This window comes from Ambystoma mexicanum, chromosome 7p, assembly GCF_040938575.1.
Source record: "Ambystoma mexicanum isolate Mex_15411 chromosome 7p, UKY_AmexF1_1, whole genome shotgun sequence".
Taxonomy (NCBI): Eukaryota; Metazoa; Chordata; class Amphibia; order Caudata; family Ambystomatidae; genus Ambystoma; species Ambystoma mexicanum.
The window spans coordinates 307530798-307548508 of record NC_090939.1 but is presented as its reverse complement, the minus strand read 5'-3'; positions in this window follow the sequence as shown (position 1 = coordinate 307548508).

Here is a 17711-nt window from a genome sequence, read left to right as displayed (position 1 = left end):
TTTGCAATGGCCCAAATACTGTGATGGCAACCAGAAAGTGCAAGAATTCACTCATAACCTTGCATTCGAAGAAAGGAGGAACCAGTTTTAAGAGCTGGCTACGGAGCCACGTTCTGCCCCAGTAACGCAAGGAGCAGTCGGATGGTGGACGGTCGCGTTATCCGGGGACTAAGCTGACCGGCTGAATTTCCATGTTATGTTACCATGGCACCAATCAGCCATCAAACAAACGATCAATTCTTAAGAAAACAGGAGTTAGCCAACGCTGCATAAACTGTGCGGTTATTACAAACCCAAACACGGCATTGTGTTTATTTTGAAAATGTACACAGATGTATGTTCGGATGTTCGACGCCGGCCATCTGCCTGCCAGGCGAAAGTGGCAAGTGAAAGTCCCATTAAACATGCCGATTCACCTCATCATACACGTGGAACTTGAGTGCCAAACATTGCAAGCAGCCCACGGATGAGGAGTTTGTTATGGTATGGTTGAACTGATATTACAGGCCAGGCATGTTATTTCCACACTGACAGCCTTTTTATTTTTTTTGGTTGGTTTAATTGTGAAAATGCGAACTTTAGTCCATCAAGTTTTTATATGTATTTCACTGTGAGGAAATACTTGTGTCGGCAACAGGAAAGTCGGATTTTGTCACTATATAATGTGTGTCATATGAATATCACAGGTCCATGGAGCATTCCATGGAGACATAGGGAAAACGGGTGGACGGCATACATTCTGTATATGGCCGCTTAGCTGTCATATGCATTTCACGCTATGCAGTAGCGTTGTATTCCTCATAATACACGACCACACCATCATTCCTTTTATTACATGTATGATCGTTTGCACTGATGGAAAAGACTGCGGGCCTCATTACGACCCAGGCGGTAAGTTACCGCCTGGGCCGTGACTTTACCACCATGGCGTAAACGTAGCCATGGTGGCTGGCGGACTTACCGCCCCATTCCGACCTTGGCGGGGCGGTAAGTCCCCAATCCCCATTTACCCTTCCCCATTCCCATTTTTGCCCCATAGGGCATAATGGGAGTGGGGAAGGCGTTAATTACGCCACCGTAAATTACGGTGGCGTAATTAACTCCAGGGTCCCTTAGCGCCATGGATTTTAACACCTGCTAAAAGCAGGTGTTAAGTCCGCCATGGCGCTAAGGGACCTCGTACTCAGGCGGTAAGGGTCGGCGCTGTTTACGCTGCCGTAAACCCCTTACCGCCTGGGTCGTAATGAGGCCCTGCAAATTGTTGACATGTAGAAGAAGTAGATCTTTGCAAATCCCTTTAAAAGGCAGCTCTGTAGTTTTGAATAACGCAGTAGCATGCCAATAGCTTCTCGGTCCCCTTTGCTAACTCTAGTAGTGCACTAAATACACATATTAACCTACATATGTCCTTAGACACTCATGTCTGTGAACTGTCAAAGAAAGAAAGCTGAGGATGAAAGCAACTATATGCTAGCACATGTTTGATTTATGGTTTTACATGCCAGCTGGAATTGTGCTCAGGGAGCTCCCTTTCACCTTTTTGGCTGTTAGCGAAGAGGGTAACCACACTTATGCGCAACAGGTGGAATCATGTACCAATATCATAAGACACCTAGGAGCTCATGCTGCTTCAAAACATCCTTGGGAGGCGGGGACCTTGTAAGTATGCACTCAGGCATAGCCAGGTCCCTGCCACCAATATTGTGGTCATTTGCACGGCAGAGTGCAAATGCACAGGGCAATAGGTGGTGTGCAAGCGTGTTTGCTGCCTTTTGACCTGCACATTTGCACTTTGACATGCACATGAGAAAACACTGCCTGGTATGTTTGCAAGTCAGACAGCATTTAATTTTATTGTTAACGATACTTGCCATGTGTGCATGGTAAGCATTGTTCACTGTTCCAATTAAACACTACCACACATGCGGGCATGTCAGACAGCCTATACAATGGATCCCTATTGGGGCGGCCTGCTTAATGCTGCTGCATAAATCTGGCTGACCCCATATGAATCCACAGCATTTGTGCAGGCATGAAAATCCAAATCAGGCCGGCAAAAATGCCTGAGTATTTTGTATGGCAGAGAGGATGGAAGGTTTCGGGAACACAGGTTGCGTCCTGCCCCTCCCCCTCGCCTTTCAAATAATTGAAAATGTGGCAGGGCATGAAAAAAAGTAAAAGACTTACACACGGCTTGTACGCCTTTCATTCAAATTACGCCACAATGGAAAATGAGCTCCCTATTGGTAAATTCTGTTAACAACTTGTATATGAAGTTATTTATGCCAAACACAGTTGGGTATGCCTTTAAAATCTGAAAAGCAAATCGTAAAAGAACAATAATAATATTAATAATAATAATAATAATAATAATAATAATAGTAATAATATATTCATATTTACTTCTAAAACATTTATCTTAGGTTGGTACATCATGACAAATCAAATCATATACAATGATTAAGTTAAAATCAGAGAATAGAGCATCAAACAGTGACATAAAACAGTTAATGACTCCACATATGACACATAGCCCAATGTAAGCACAATCTGTTGAATATCTGACCTCAAGAGCTGTAAAATCAGTCAACATGTGACGTGACCTTTGCCGTTATGCAAGAGCCGTTGCTTTGTCGAATGACCTCTGCTTGATTTTTTTTCTCACCGTCTTCAAAACCTAAATTGTAAGTAATAATAATGTGTTTTTTATATAGTGCTTTAATCTAAAGCACTTTCCATAAGACATCATTACATACAATACTATTGTTACCAAATCGAAATTGGTACTCATTTATCGACCTCGGAAGGATGACATTCTGAGTTGGCCTTTCCAGGATTTGAACCTGCGACCTGTCGATGAAACACAGATTACATCAACATGTGTGTTTCTGCACCCTCTCCAATGTGCAGTGCAAGAAGGTCATTTGGCTGGCCATGTATGAGGTTTTTGTCAGAGCTGAGAGCACCATGTGATCACTTAATCGGTTTGGTTCTATAAGGAAATTATGCAGCTTATTTTGTGGCTTGAGAGGCCGAAGGGAATAGTCGAGTATAGTTAACCATTCCCAATCTACGTTATTCATTACGTTACGAAACCCCTTGAAATCCAACACTGATTCTATTTTTTTTGTTTACGTTTTGATTATTTGGTTTGTACATTAAAGCTCTAGTACTGGGAACTGAAACGTGCTACATGTATTTATATTATAATCACATCATAAGCAAAAGACTATTCTGGTAGTCTGTGAAATTTAAAGTTCCTTCAAGAAATGTAAGAAACCATTTCAATAAAGATGTCACAAAAAAAGAAACCATTGCAAGTATTATTATTGAACCCAGCAGCCAAAACAACATAGTACAATTTATGTATGTATGTATTTCAATTGCTTAAAGATATCTAAAAAAAAAGCACCAAAATATCGTTAAAATAACAAGCTCTAAAAAGGTGCCAGTGGCGGTGAGAGTCAAATCCAGCTTAGCTGGCCGCTTGCCACCTGAGACTTATGCTCTAACCACTTTGCGAACCACCCTGTAACTGTAAAGTTAGGCGAAAAGTAGAAGACCATTAACCCAGTGGGTGTGGTTTGGCAGTGAGAGAAATGGTCACCTAACCGTTTCTCTCGTGCCCCATTGAACTTAATTTCTCTTACCGCAGCCGAATGTTATTGAAAGAGAAGGCAAATGTATTAATAATTGGCCAGTGTATGGAAGGTGAACCTGTAGGCAAAGTTCCATTGTGTTTTCTATCTTAAAAAGTGTGTTTCGGAGAATGGCCTTGGAAAACAGTGTTGGTTTCTTCCGGGACTAGGGTCTCTGAGGTAATGGATGCAGAGCGATGCAACGCGGGGGTTGGAGGCCTCCACTCATGGATACAATAAAGTAAAGGTGTGCTATCTTATGGACATCTATAATGATTACAACTGATGAGAATTGCTTTGTAGAACACAAGCTCAGGGCCAGTGCAATCACTAGGCAAACTAGACCTCTGCCTGGGGTGCTGGCCATTAGGGGGTACCATAGAGCATGGTTTTCCCTCTGCTTTCATGAAGTTCAAAAGAGTTGTAAACCAATCTCATTTAAAGTAGATGTACAATGACCTCCTCCAATTTGGTGGTGCCCTGAAGCAAAATCACAGTGCTCTCAGTTCTGGGTATTGTCTAACATGGCAGCGGTAGTTTGGCCATTGCCTATAGTCACATGTTTTTGAGCAGCACAGTACATGGTCTAGAAAAATAAGAGCACACAGGCTGAGAAGGAAGAAATGTTGATATAATAATAAGGTCATCCCCATACGATAAGTGCCGAGTCATTGTAGAACCCTCCTGGAACTTCTGGTGGCAGCACATGGAGATGGGGTGAGTATAGGGGCCTCATGCAAGTTCAGCAACAAGTAGTTAAAGGGCCTTACCCACATAATCTCTGAATAGGTCAAAGCGTGCTGGTCTTGCAAAACATTTATTCCAAAACTTTTCATTAGCAGGGTAATCTGATAGATGTGACTTTAGGCAATGCTGGAAAGGCGAACTCCGAGTATAGACCCACAATTGATTTGTTGCATTGTTTGCTCTCAAGTAGAAGTAATGCATATTTTTTTTTTTTTATGAAACTTTAACAGTAGTTCATGAATACAAGTAGTTTATTTTAGGCAAACACGCTATTTGTAATTTGAAATTCTTTGTATCACAACTAAAGCATAATCTAGCATTTCTTCTAAAGTTAGGAAAGATGCCAAATTAATGTTTACATGTTTCTGCTAACTTAGAAAGCAATAGTGAACAGTTGCTGTCTTTATCGGTACATTTATATCCAGTGCAGGTTATAAATCCACGAAAAGCATGATTGCTGAAAATATGTACAATTTGAGGGTGAATGCATAACACTCAACCTGTCAAAGTTTTATGTGGGCTTCTGATGTTAAAAATCTATTAATATTAAACTTTCCATGAACATTATAAAGCACATTGAATAGTTTGGAAAGTCATACTAGCAATTTGTTGATGGAAAAAATGTCTGATCCTCCAAAGTGATTTAACTTAAAGGCAGTTCTGGAGAAACTAACAATACACTGAAAGTGCTACTGAACATAGAGGACACTAACAGCACTTTGAATGCAGTGCCCTTGCACGACAAAGGGCTTCATATGCTCCAGCCAAACTGCACTGTCACTCTCCATGCTGTGCAAGTTGCCTGTTGAGGGAGCATGCCCTGGCTCTGACTGACCATGCTGCGCCAGTACTTGGTTAGGAGTAAAACCTGCACTGGCCTTGCACATACAGTACCTGTACCAATGTGTGAAGGAAGGTTGCATTGATCTTGTTTGTTCCATAAATGTACCGATTTGATTGAAGCGTGCACTGACCCTTGCAATCAGATGCTGTTCTAATGCAGATTTCAAGTGCATATTTGTAACAGAAACTAACTCTGGCCAAGGCATGCTCTGTCATTACCTGTTTTCATGGGGTATATTGTATTGGTTTGTGAGGGATGCACATTCTGCATCTATTTCCGAGGAAAGCTTGCTGGGTGCATTCTATGCTGCCCATGTACCCATTTGTTATGGAAACATGTTATAGACGTCTCCATGTTGTACCTATACCCACTTGTGAGGGAAACATGCACTGGCCGGTCCACTCTTTACCTTTACTTGTTTCTGAGGGCGTTTGCATTGACATGTTTTGCAGAGAAACTTCCACTTGATCATGTTGAACTGTTTGTGAGGGAAACCTGCTCTTGTACAAATGCTGTACCTGTTTGAGATAGAAACCTGCAATAGGACTCGCTATGTTTTATGTTTATGGACACATATGTGACCCTCTACATGCTGTACCTGTTTGTGGAAAGCGTCCACTGGTTCTGTCCATGCAATTCCTGTTGAATTCTTACAATAGCCTGCAATAGCCTGCTCTATGTTGTACCTATTTGAGGGAAGCATGAAATCTTGAAATGGTATAGTCCTGTTGCCTGTACTGTGACTTATGGATGCCTGCGATGGAATTTGGACTTACTGCTTCCAATGCAGTACCTATTTGGTATGTGATAGTAACTTGCAGTGCTGCTGACTATGATGTAGCAGTCGAGTGTGTGATGGGAGCTTTCAAAGATGCACCCTATGCCGTTGCTGTTCTATGTGTGAGGGTCACTTGCACTGATAGCCATATAGGACCTTTAATGTACCTTAGGGAAGTTTCAACTTCTGCTTCATGTGTTGTCTTTTGAGTGTGTGAATAAAGTTTACACTGTTTGTGCCAGTACTGTATCTGTTTAGTGAGTTAAGGAAGTAGTGTGGCACACAATCAAGAAGCACAATTAATTACTTTACACAGCAAACTGAGCAGCCTTTGACCTTGTAGACCATCAGATCCTCACAGAACATCTGGCGGCCTCAGCTGCTTTTTCCAGTCAGGCGACTGCATGGGTCCAATCGTTCCTAGCAGACCGAACCACCCGAGTCTTCTCGCCTGGGTCCTCAGCCCTCCCCATCCTCATTCTCTGCGGCGTACCACAAGGTTTGTGCGTCTCACTGACCTTACACAATATCTTCACAAAGCTATTGTTCGACCACCTGGACAACTTGGGTGTCACATATACCAATTATGCTGATGACACCCAGGTTCTCATCCCCCTCTCAGGATGCTATGTAGAGGATTCTGCAAGGATAAACAACCTCTGTTTGGAAATCCAAGCTTGGATGGCAGAACATGGCCTATGCCTTAACGACGAGAAGACTGAGCTCCTTCTCGTTGGTTCCCAACCCCGGCTAAACAAACTGGACCCCCGTTATGCCTCCTTCAACATAGACGGCAATCTAATCTCAGTGGTCACAGAAATCAAAACATTAGGGGTTTACTTGTATTCCACCCTCTTGCTCAAAAATCAAGTTAACGCGACAGCCTCCTCCACGGCCTACACCAACAAGCTTGTTAATGCATGCAAAGCCTTCCTCTCACCGGCCAGCTATATCATTCTAGCCAGAGCACTTGTGCTCTCTAAAATTGACTACTGTAATACTCTCTTCCTTGGTACCGCAGAGCGTAACCTTAACAAATAACAAGTGCTTCAGAACAATGCCTTGAGAGTGGTCCTGAGCATCGCGCGGCATTCTCCCATATCACAGGATAGATGCCCATTGGCTCCCGATTAGAGACCCAATCAACTTAAGATCTCTTGTGATAGTCCACAAATGCCTCTCCAATGATGCCCCCAAATACCTGGCAGTCAAGTTCAACAAACGCACATTAGCCAGACCTACCAGAATGCCATACTCTCACTGCCTTTCCATCCCTTCATTCGCCCTAAAAAAAAACGGTTGGCTCCAGTTAACAAGTCCTTGCGGCCAAACTGTGGAATGCATTACCCTTGAAACTTAGAGCTGAACCATCCTTCTGGACGTTCAGAGAAAAATGAAGTCCTGGCTTGCCAACAAGAGTGCCCCGACTAACTAATGCTTTTACGTTGCTTGTGTGTGCCTAGACCACTCTGTAACCCGGTCTTGTGCTCCTTATGTTATGTTATACTTGTATGTGTATATTCTTGCTGTAACATGCTCTAAGCGGTATCAGGTAATATTATCCCCACCCAAAATATCGCTCTACTTATGGTCGTTGGGAACGGGCATCAGCGATATTTTTGCTGGGGATAATTTATGGGGTAAATGGATGGGGGGATGCGGGGGTGTCCCCCGCTCCTTTTAAAAATATATGGGGGTTGCGGGGGTGTCCCCTGCAGGTTGCATGGGGTAATATCGCTGCAAAAATATGGGGAAATTTTTGTATGGCGATATTTTTGTGGCGATGTTATCACATGGAACCCTCTAAGTTACTCCAGGGTTCGGCGCACGGTATAAATAAATAAACTAAACTAAACTAAGGAAACATCTTTGCCTGCGTGGCTCCATGCACATGTGTGTTGCTGCACACAATTGTGAGGGATGCGTGTACGGGTACCATTTAGGCTTCTGACTGTGCTTTCCCTTTCCTTGCCTCTAGTTACAGAGTTAGTGGCTGCCTGTGTTTTGTTATATTTGGTTCAGGTGATCATGAGTTCATGACCATACACCTGGCATTTTCTGGATCCATGGTAACATCGGTGGAGTGATGTGCCTGAATGCCTTGCTGTGCATGGTGACTGATGTATGTGTGCTGTCCCTGTAATGTGATCAGTGTACTTTGTAATATAGTGTACAGTGCACCATCAAATGTCTGTGTGTCGTCAATGGTGTTCAATGCTCATTTTGGAGCTCTGCACAGTATGGCAGCATCGTTCAATTTCAAGCTTGCCCTACATGAATGCGTAGTTTTGAATGGGAGTGTGGTGGGTGTGAGGTCCATTATGTGACAGTGTGGATCATGCATGGGCCCTGTAGAAGTGTTCTGGAAGATGTTTTGTGGTGCCTTAAAAGGGACATTGTGGTGATATTGTAACTCAGCTAATCATCTATTCATGGTGCACTCAGTTACTAATGATAGTTACTTATGGCGGCCTGATTTGGATTGTGAGCTAAGGCCTGTCCACACATGTGAGTCTAGTGGATTTGCTATGCAAGGGTGTTTCTTGATGTCTAGGTTGCAGGTGGCCTTGTGGATAACATTGAATAGTGTTGCCTTTCCATCATGATCTCTGTTCTCACTCCAATAATTGTGTGTTTGTGTGTCCTTGCAGGCTATTCTATGTCTATTGATGCATAGTGCATTTTCATTACCCTGCTGCTTGGTCCACAGAGCTGTGTGGTGGCAGCACATTGTGACATGCTTGCCAGAGCTTGTGTGTGGATGGTGGCTCTGCATATGTGTGTGTAAGACTTCTGGGACCTGCCAGGGCGTGACTCAAAACAGCAAATTAGTAATGGTGTACATCAGTGTCCTGCGCGAAGGGATCACAATATACCACACTTTGTGAAATGTGAACACATCCAGATGAGACACATCGAAGACCACGGCAACTGATCCATGTAAACATATGTGCAGGGTTGCAAATTGGCAGACATTTTAGGTGAAGGGATGTGGGACACGCACAGGTTGGTAGAGGTGATGTCTGCACTGAAAGTGTGTGTAGGGCGATACTCATTTATGTGTGTGAAGCAGACTTGTTTCCGTGGTGTGTGTGCCTCTTTTAGGTGAGTCTTTTTTGTGTCAATTAGTGCACTATACTCCTCGTGTGCCCTCTTCGAGCTATCAGGTACTTATGTCATTAATCTCAAACTTGGATGGCCTATAACTCCTTAGCACTTAACACAGAGAAAATGGAGCGTCTCACTCTTGACACAACCCCTGCTTGAAGAATATTGACCCCACGTACTCCCATTTTCTATCATGGGCAACAGTATCCCGGTCAGAAAATCAGTTAAAAGTCTCAGTGTCATATTGGACTGGGAACTCTTCATGAAACAACATGTTTCAAGTGTGCTCTCATCTTGTGGATATATCATCAAGTTACTTTTTCAAATTAAGCCATACCTCTGATTCAAAAACTGGTCTCTTCTGGCCACAGCCCTAATAGATGTGTGGCTTGATTATTGTAATAGCCTGCTTATCGGCATCTAATCTCGCTCAACTGCAAATGACACAAAATGGGGCCATCAGAGCAATATACGGTCTTGCCAAGAATGACCATGTGTCTACCTAGAGAAACAAGTTACATTTGCTTTTGATCAATCAAAGAATGGTGCATAGGACACTCTCCCTGACTTACAAATGCTGGAATGCAACCACTGCTCTTTATCTTGAAAGAAGAATCACTCTTGTTCAACATACCAGAGCATTGTGCTCTAATAACTCTCATTCACTATATCAACCTCGCATTTGCCTAAAAAGGTTCAGAGACACTTGCTTTGAGGTTTGTGCTCCCCAAAAATGGAATGCACTCCCTTCGGCTTGCATATTTTTATCTTCACTTCCTGTCCATAAAAAGGCCATCAAAGCAGTGCTCTTTAACTCGGCTGATTAGAATTCGACATTTGTTTTCCTGCATGATCTGCTCCTTCTGATCTCTCTGCTCCTTTTGTCTTGGTTTATGCTCTGAGGCCCATGGGCATGCATTTCATTGAAGAATTTAAAATAAATAAACAAATACACAAATAAATAAATACCAGGCAGATCAGGAGTGCAATGTGAAATAGAATTCAGTGTCACCACCCGTCCACACTGGCTGTACCCTGGATGGCAGCGATGTTGTGGCATCATGATTTCAGTTACCTATGTATGTATGTATGGCTATTCAGTTGCTTACATTGCTCTGTTTAGTGTCTCCAATTAGAGGGCCTTTTGTCATCAATGCATCGCCAAGGTGCATTTGCGTACTATGCTGTATCCTGCCTGCTAAAGGTCCTGTTGGTGGGCCCCCTCCAATTGATTGTTCCCCATTTAGTCAATGGTCATTGCCCCACTGCATGTGGCATATTTTTGACTCTCACCTCAGAAACTGTATATTGGTTGTTTTTTTTTTAACTTTAGTTTCATCCTAAGGGTCAGTCACCCAAAATATTTAAATCCTAAATAGGGCACTTTCAGGTAGTGAGCCATTTGGTTTTGTCCCTCCATGGGGGCAGTTTGTGACTCCTGATCCAATTCCTCTTTTCGAGCACAGTCTCCTGTTTGCTCAGACCCCATGTAGTGTGTGCCAATGGTTGGCCATGCAGGCATGTGATGTCATTGTGTGAATGTTTCCTGCTATGCGTAATGACACCACAACCATGCTCCATATACAGGTGTATTGCCCTTATGTGGCACAGTGTAGCCCTTCCTCTCATGTGCAAGGGCCTTGTGAGTAAGTGTGGGGCTGTGCTTTCTTGTCAATGCCTGCTTCAGGCAGATAGACGAGTGGTGGCTGTTCTGTCCGCGGATGGTGTAATTTCTGCATGTCTACCAGCACGTAGTGAAAGACAATGTTGATTTGTCAGTCTGCCACAGTGATATTGTTGTCATTATGTGGAGAGTGGTTGGATTGTGTGCTCGACTGCACTGTCCTTGTGTCACAATGCATCCTGTACAAATGAGCATCTGTGTGGCTACTGCATGCAGACAATGGGCCTCATTACGACTGTGCCGTCTGGTAACACCGATGCCGGTAAGCCTACCGGCACCATGGTTACCGGACCAACACAGTACGACTATGTGGGCAGGAGCCGTCCCACCTTCCAGGGTCAGACCTGGTGGGGGGAACAGCACCCACCCGCAGAGTTTCACAGAAGCACCAGCACCATTATTAATGGTGCCCTTGCTTCCGTGGTCCCCATTCCCATTGAGTCCTATCGGACTCAAGTGGGAATGGGGATTTACAATTTACTGGCGCCTGACTTCCCGGAACGATGGGGTTGTAATACCCAGGTGTTACTGGCAAGCCAGGTGCCAGTAAATATTTCGAGTCCGGTAACACCGGCAGGGTTACCGCCGGACTTGTAATGAGGCCCAATGAGTCATGTGTGATATGTTTTGTGTGCTGCATGCTTACTGGTGTGGGTGACAGTGTCAGCACTGTTGCAGATTCTGCTTTTGCTGAGGGGTACTTACTTGTTTGAGTGCTGCTGTGTGCTGTGGTCCTGTAATTGTTCCCACTTTTATTCAGCCCATCCTTGATACGGGATATGTAATAGGCATGGATGTCCTTGCAGAAAGTTTGTGTTTGTGGCCATTGTTGGATCACACAGTGTTAAGCTGTGGGTGATGAGAAGTGCAAGCAGGACACATTTGTGTTTTGTATTTGTCGGCATTGGCTGTTTTCAAGGAAGTGTCAGACAATGTATTGCGTGCAAGCGTCACCTGCCACTTGTCATTCTTTCATCATAGAACCCGACTTGTATACAGTCAATTTTCCTTTCAATATTGTGTGATTGGATTCATGCCACTGCCCGGTACAGTGCACCTAGCTGGGTGGCCAGTGATATGCCTGCAGTGATGCCTTTGGTCGTCTAGAAGGAGCCAGTGGTGAAGAAATGCAGAGCAACCTGGAGTTTTACATGTGCCCGTAATGCATGTGAATGTGCCTGTGGTGGGGTACAAGACATCCTACCACTCCTGCAACATGTCCATGATGATGTGTGGATGTAAGCAACATCTTCACAACACCTCTGTGTCGGTCATGCCAAAGAGGCTGACACTGGTGCGGAAGGCTCATTCACTCCTTCTCCTCCTCGACTGTGGTCTGGCAGCGCCAACCGTGGCAGCATCATCTCATTCCTGCATGTGGAGAGCTATCGTCAAGTCACAGGAATACACTTTGTTTGCTGCAATATGTGGAGTGGTGCAGCGTGCCTTTGTAATGGCACATGCCACGTCATGATATGCGTGCAGATGTACATACTAATGTGCATCATTGCTGTATAGGCTGACATATTCATGGTTGTATTGTGAGGTTTGCAGCTGTGTGTGTATGTGGCGTTCAGAGGTGTTGTGTTTGGTGGCATTGTGCATGTGTTTTGCATGAAGTTTTGTCCTGTTTCAGGATATGTGTATTTGTTGCACAATGTGTGTTTGATGTACGTTGGCTTTTGAGTGTCCATATTCATCTCGGATGACTTAGTACTGATTAGCGTGGTTGTAGTTTATGTTTGGGCAATTTAGTTGGATATGATATGGTTAATTAGGTATTCTTATTTGTTTTTTAGGTATATCCTGTTTGGCATAACCTCTGCCCACGGTAGCAGATACGCATTTACTGTTGGTCTTTTTCTTGACTTTTACCTTCCAGTGTAGCAGGTGTAAGTAGGAGGGTTAAGTCCTTTTCATAAATTGTTGTAAGTTACTCCCATGTAAGTTACATCCTATTTTTGGCATAACGTTGACCTACACTACTTATTTTCCTTAGTAAATGAGGGCCATATGTATATTTTTAAAGAATTTGTCAAATGTAACATATTACATGTTTTACATTATTAAGTAAACGTACCAATGTTATCATTATTAGATTTACATTCGCATATCATGTTTTACTATTATACCAACATGTTTCTTGTTTCATGTGACATGTGCTATTATGATATGATATGGCATTTGTAACGCGCCTATACACAAGTGTTTCAAGGCGCGACGAGGCAGGGGGGGAACAAGGGGAGACAGACAACGATCCTACTAGGCCAGGTGTCATTCAGATCGCGCAAGTGCAAGGGTAGAGGGGAAGGGAAAAGTGCATGGGGGAAAGGGAGAAGGGAAAGTGCAGTACAGGGTTATTAGCATACAGCATACAGGATAAATAACAAGGGCCAGCTGGTGGCAAGTGTGAGGTAAGTGCAGACAAGTGCTGGGAAGAAGGGCTGTAGGGATACAGACACAGTCCCGTAGTGCAGGGGTTGCCAGGGAGGCAGTGCAGGGGAGAGTGGCTGGGCCAAGGACCGAGAACGGTGAGTGGCCCAGTTGCAGATTCAGTGCAGTTTCAGTAGTATTAGCTGGGGAGAGGGGGAGAGAAAGCGGAGGCAAGGAGGAAGGTTTTGAGGTGCTTCTGGAACCGGAGATGGTTCTCCTCAAGTTTCAGGGAGGCAGGAAGGCTGTTCCCGAGGGAGGCCCCTGCAGCGGAGAGAGATCTGCCCCCAACTCGTTGTTTGGAGAAGCGGCTGACCCTGAGGGAGTTAGAGGCGGATGAGCGAAGAGCTCGAGAAGGAAGATATTTAGGAAGAGAGAGTTGAAGGTATTTTGGCCCAAGGTGGACAACGCAGAGGGTTTTGAACTTGATCCTTGCAGTCACTGGGAGCCAGTGTAGTGATTTCAGTCCTGGAGAGATACAGTCCCTGGGCATGAGGCCAAGGACAAGTCTCGCAGTCCTGTTCTGGATGAGTTGCAAAGAGTAGATGCGGGCAGATTTAGATAGAGGCTGTTACAGTAGTCCAGCTTCGAGAGAACCAGGCCTCTAGAGACAGTGAGCTTCTGGGGGAAGGAGAGGAAAGGAAGGATACCTCTGAGGAGATGTAGCTGGTGGTGTGACTTCTTAGAGACGTCGGATATGTGAGGAGAGAAGGAGAGTGTGGAGTCGAATATGACCCCAAGATTTTTTGCCTTGCATGTAGGAGCAGGAAGAGGGCCCAGAGAGGCCGGCCAGAGATCAGCAGGGAAGGAGGGAGTGGGTTTGCCGATGAGTAGAATCTCAGTCTTACTGGCATTAAGGCAGAGGTCGTTGGCGGCACACCATTCCTGGGTAGCATAAAGACAGTCAGAGATGAGGGAAGGAGAAGAGGGGGCCGAGGGTAGCCTGAAAATGAGCTGGGTATCATCCGCATAGCACTGAAAGTTGGGGCAGAGAGCGGCTATGCGGTGGGCGAGAAGTGCCAGATACTGGTTGAACAGCCAGGGAGAGAGGTTAGATCCCCGGGGGACACCACAGGTAGAGAAAAAGATGTCAGAGAGGAAAGACCCCAGTTGGACCTGGGAGGGTCGATTGGAGAGGAAAGAGGTCAGTCACACCAGAGCCTGACCAGTGATACCCAGGTTATCACGGAGACGGTTGAGCAGGATGGTATGGTTGACAGTATCAAAGGTAGAAGAGAGATCAAGCAAAATGAGAACACATGGAATGTTAGAGTCAAGGTTCGAGAGCAGGTCCTCACGGATGTTCAGGAGAGCAGTTTCCGTGCTTCTGGCAGCTCGGAAGCCAGACTCATGGTCATGAAGACTACCAACAGATTCAGCATGGAGATTAAGTTGGGAGATGGCCAGTTTCTACAGGAGCTTGCCCAGGAAGGGAGTGATAGAGATTGGGCGATAGTTAGCTGGGCAGGAAGGGTCGGAAGAGGGTTTCTTAAGAAGGGGGTGCACAAGGGAGTGCTTGAGAGGGGATGGGAAGACTCCAGAGGCGAAGGACTGCTTGCAGAAGTCAGCAAGGGCAGGAGCCAAGGAGTCGATGTGGTCCTTGATAGTCTTGGAGGAACAGTGGTGCACCTGTTTTGACGAGACTTTCATAGATAGGACTTGTCTTGAAACCTCGTCAGCAGAAAAAAGGGGAAAGGCAGAGAAGGAGAGAGGAGGGGTGGCTGCAGAAGGGCCAGAGGAAGGGCAGGGAATAGAGGGGGGGAGGTGATACGAGGAGAGTGAGGACAGGATGTCCTGAGTTATTTAAATGAAGTGAGAGGCCAGTGCCATGCCCAGGGCCTGGGAGGGGACAGGAGAGGTAGAGACTGCAGCAGGGTTGGCCAGCTCCTTGCAGATTTTAAAGAGTTCGGCCGAATTGTTAGATGCAGCAGAGATGCGTGCTTGGATAAGGGCTCTCTTCTTGGTGAGAACGGAGAGCCGGTATTGCCTTTGGAGCAGGCGACAGGCCAGTTTGTCAGAGGATGAACATGAAGCACGCCATTTCCTCTCTGCCACCCTGGACTTGCGTTGGAGGGTGACGAGATCCGAGTCATACCATGAGTTACATTTGGCTTTGGGCTTCAGGCGGATTCTCATGACAGGGGCAAGGATATCAAGAGTATCAGATATAGCAGAGTGGATAGTGGAGAGGGCTGTGTCAGGGTGGGAGTTAGCCGAAGGGGGAGGAGGGGGCGAGAAGGTGGCAGCGAAAGCCTCAACTGACACACGCTTCATGGGTCGGATAACCAAGAAGGAAGGTGGCAGTGATGGGGGTGGCTTTGCCTGTGGGGTAGGGAGGGTGAGGTCGGAGGAGAGGAGAAAGTGATCACTCCAGGAGAGAGGAGTGGAGAGAGGGACAGAGAGGGGAAGGTCAGAGGAGATCAGGGCATCAAAAGTGTGCCCTGCAGAATGAGTCGGCCCAGACGGGAGAATAGAGAGTGAGAGCAAATCGCAGAGGTCGCAAAAGAGTCCAGAGGGGGGACAGGAGGCATCCAGGTGGATATTGAAGTCTCCAAGAAAGAGGAGTTGAGTGGTTGAGGACAGGAGTGAGGAGGAGAGGTCCGCCCACTCGGAGAGGAAGGAGGAAATTTGACCAGGTGGCCGATAGATAGTAGCCACGGTAAGGGAATGGCTAGGAGAGAGAGAGTCGGCAGACAAGACATTCAAAAGAAGAGTAGGGCTGCGTGGGAGTAACAGTGGCAGGAATCCATTCAGGGAAGATAAGTGCCACACCCCTCCCAGCACGGTTGGGCCTGGGCACAGAGAGGATCTTGTAACCATCAGGTAGGAGTGTGTCAAAGCTGGTGACAGAGCTGGCCGTGAACCATGTCTCAGTGAGACCGAGTACGTCAAGGTCAAGTTCCTCAAGAAGGCGGCTGATATCAGAGGAATGTTTGACGGCAGAGCGAGAGTTAAGAGTGGCAATGTGGAGAAGGTTGCCATCTTTGAAGGACTTCCGGGGAGGGGTACAGATCAGAGGTACGCCCTGTGGAGGTGAAGAAGCAGCACAAGAGGGGGTGGGGAGGGAGGGTAGAGGCAAGGTAGTCGAGGACAGAGGAGGGGGCACAGCAGGAGAGGAAAGGAAGTTGATGAGGCGCGGGAAGCGTCTATCGAAGAGGTGATGGTTGGCCTGAGGGCCTTGGACCAAGACGGTCCCATTAGCATAGACATTAATGATGGCCTTAGCAGAGTGGAAGGAGGCCCAGAGGACATCCCAACGGGTGCAACCATTAATGGGAGAAGAGGAGAAAGGAGAGAGCACAGAGACCATATGAAGGGTCCATAGTTCAGGTGAAGGCACGAAAAAGAGGATGTCAGTGAGAGTTTCCTTAGAGGAGGCACTAGTGTAGGTGTCATCGATAGGGAGGCCTGGGTTGGAGACCAGGATGTCCTTTTTAAACTTTTTCCTACCAGATTTAGTGAGGAGAGCAGTATAGTCAATGGAGAAGCAGTTAGAAAAGATTTTGTAGCAACAGTCATCAAATGTACCACTGAACGTATTTAACATGTTAAGTTGTGCTTTGAGTTATAGGCTGGGTCATAGGCTTTGTGAAACCGAAACATATGGATTTGTTCACTAAGGGGAGTTCACCTCAGGTCTTTCAGCCAACCTTTAATTTACCACCTGTGTCTCCAGCTGTGGCTATTACTACATCAAGCCCCTCATCTAGTACTCCACCCTGTTCTCCATTGCCGAATGCAGGGCGGCTTGAGGATGTGTTGGAGATGATGCACAAGGGAAACAGAGGTTGAGAGCGAAGAGGGATTCAAAATCTCTCAGTTCGTTTGCAAACACTGACATGTTTAATATCGTTCAAGGAGGTGTTCCAGACCATAAATATCATGGATGGAATTGCTATGCCTCTAATAGGATAAGAGGTGAAATCTAAGGATTTTGGAGAAAACTTCTCAGGGTATTATATACCTGATAATTTCCAGAAACAGTCTAAACAGATACAACACTCAGTGTCTTTGGTTAATAGGCCTTTATTAGGGGTTGCACAAACAATGAAGGAGGTTTTGATACAACTTCCAGCCGAACGAGCTTCATCCCAGTCTCATCATCTTCACTATCTCCATTTGTGCCACATTATCCCAAGAAGTGAAAGCCTAAGAGGACCACCTGTCTCTACAGAAAAATCCTATTATTGCCAAACTTGACCAATTGGCAATGGCTCTAGACTATAAGGGAGAGGGTGGATGTGTCATCTTAGACCTCAGCAGACACATATTGTCAGGCCATGTTAACAACAGTGAGCAGTAGTCCAGAGTTGGTTGGTAAAACGGGTGGAATTGGAAGGGCTTGGCAAGGGAAGGATCTTTCCTTAATCCCAGTTAGTAACCAGGCCATTGTTCAGGCCTCTCAGAAACACAGTCAAGAATGGTAGATCCATCTGGCCCGCTGGGCAGATGGCTGCAGCCCCTGCAGGTCCAATCTAAAAT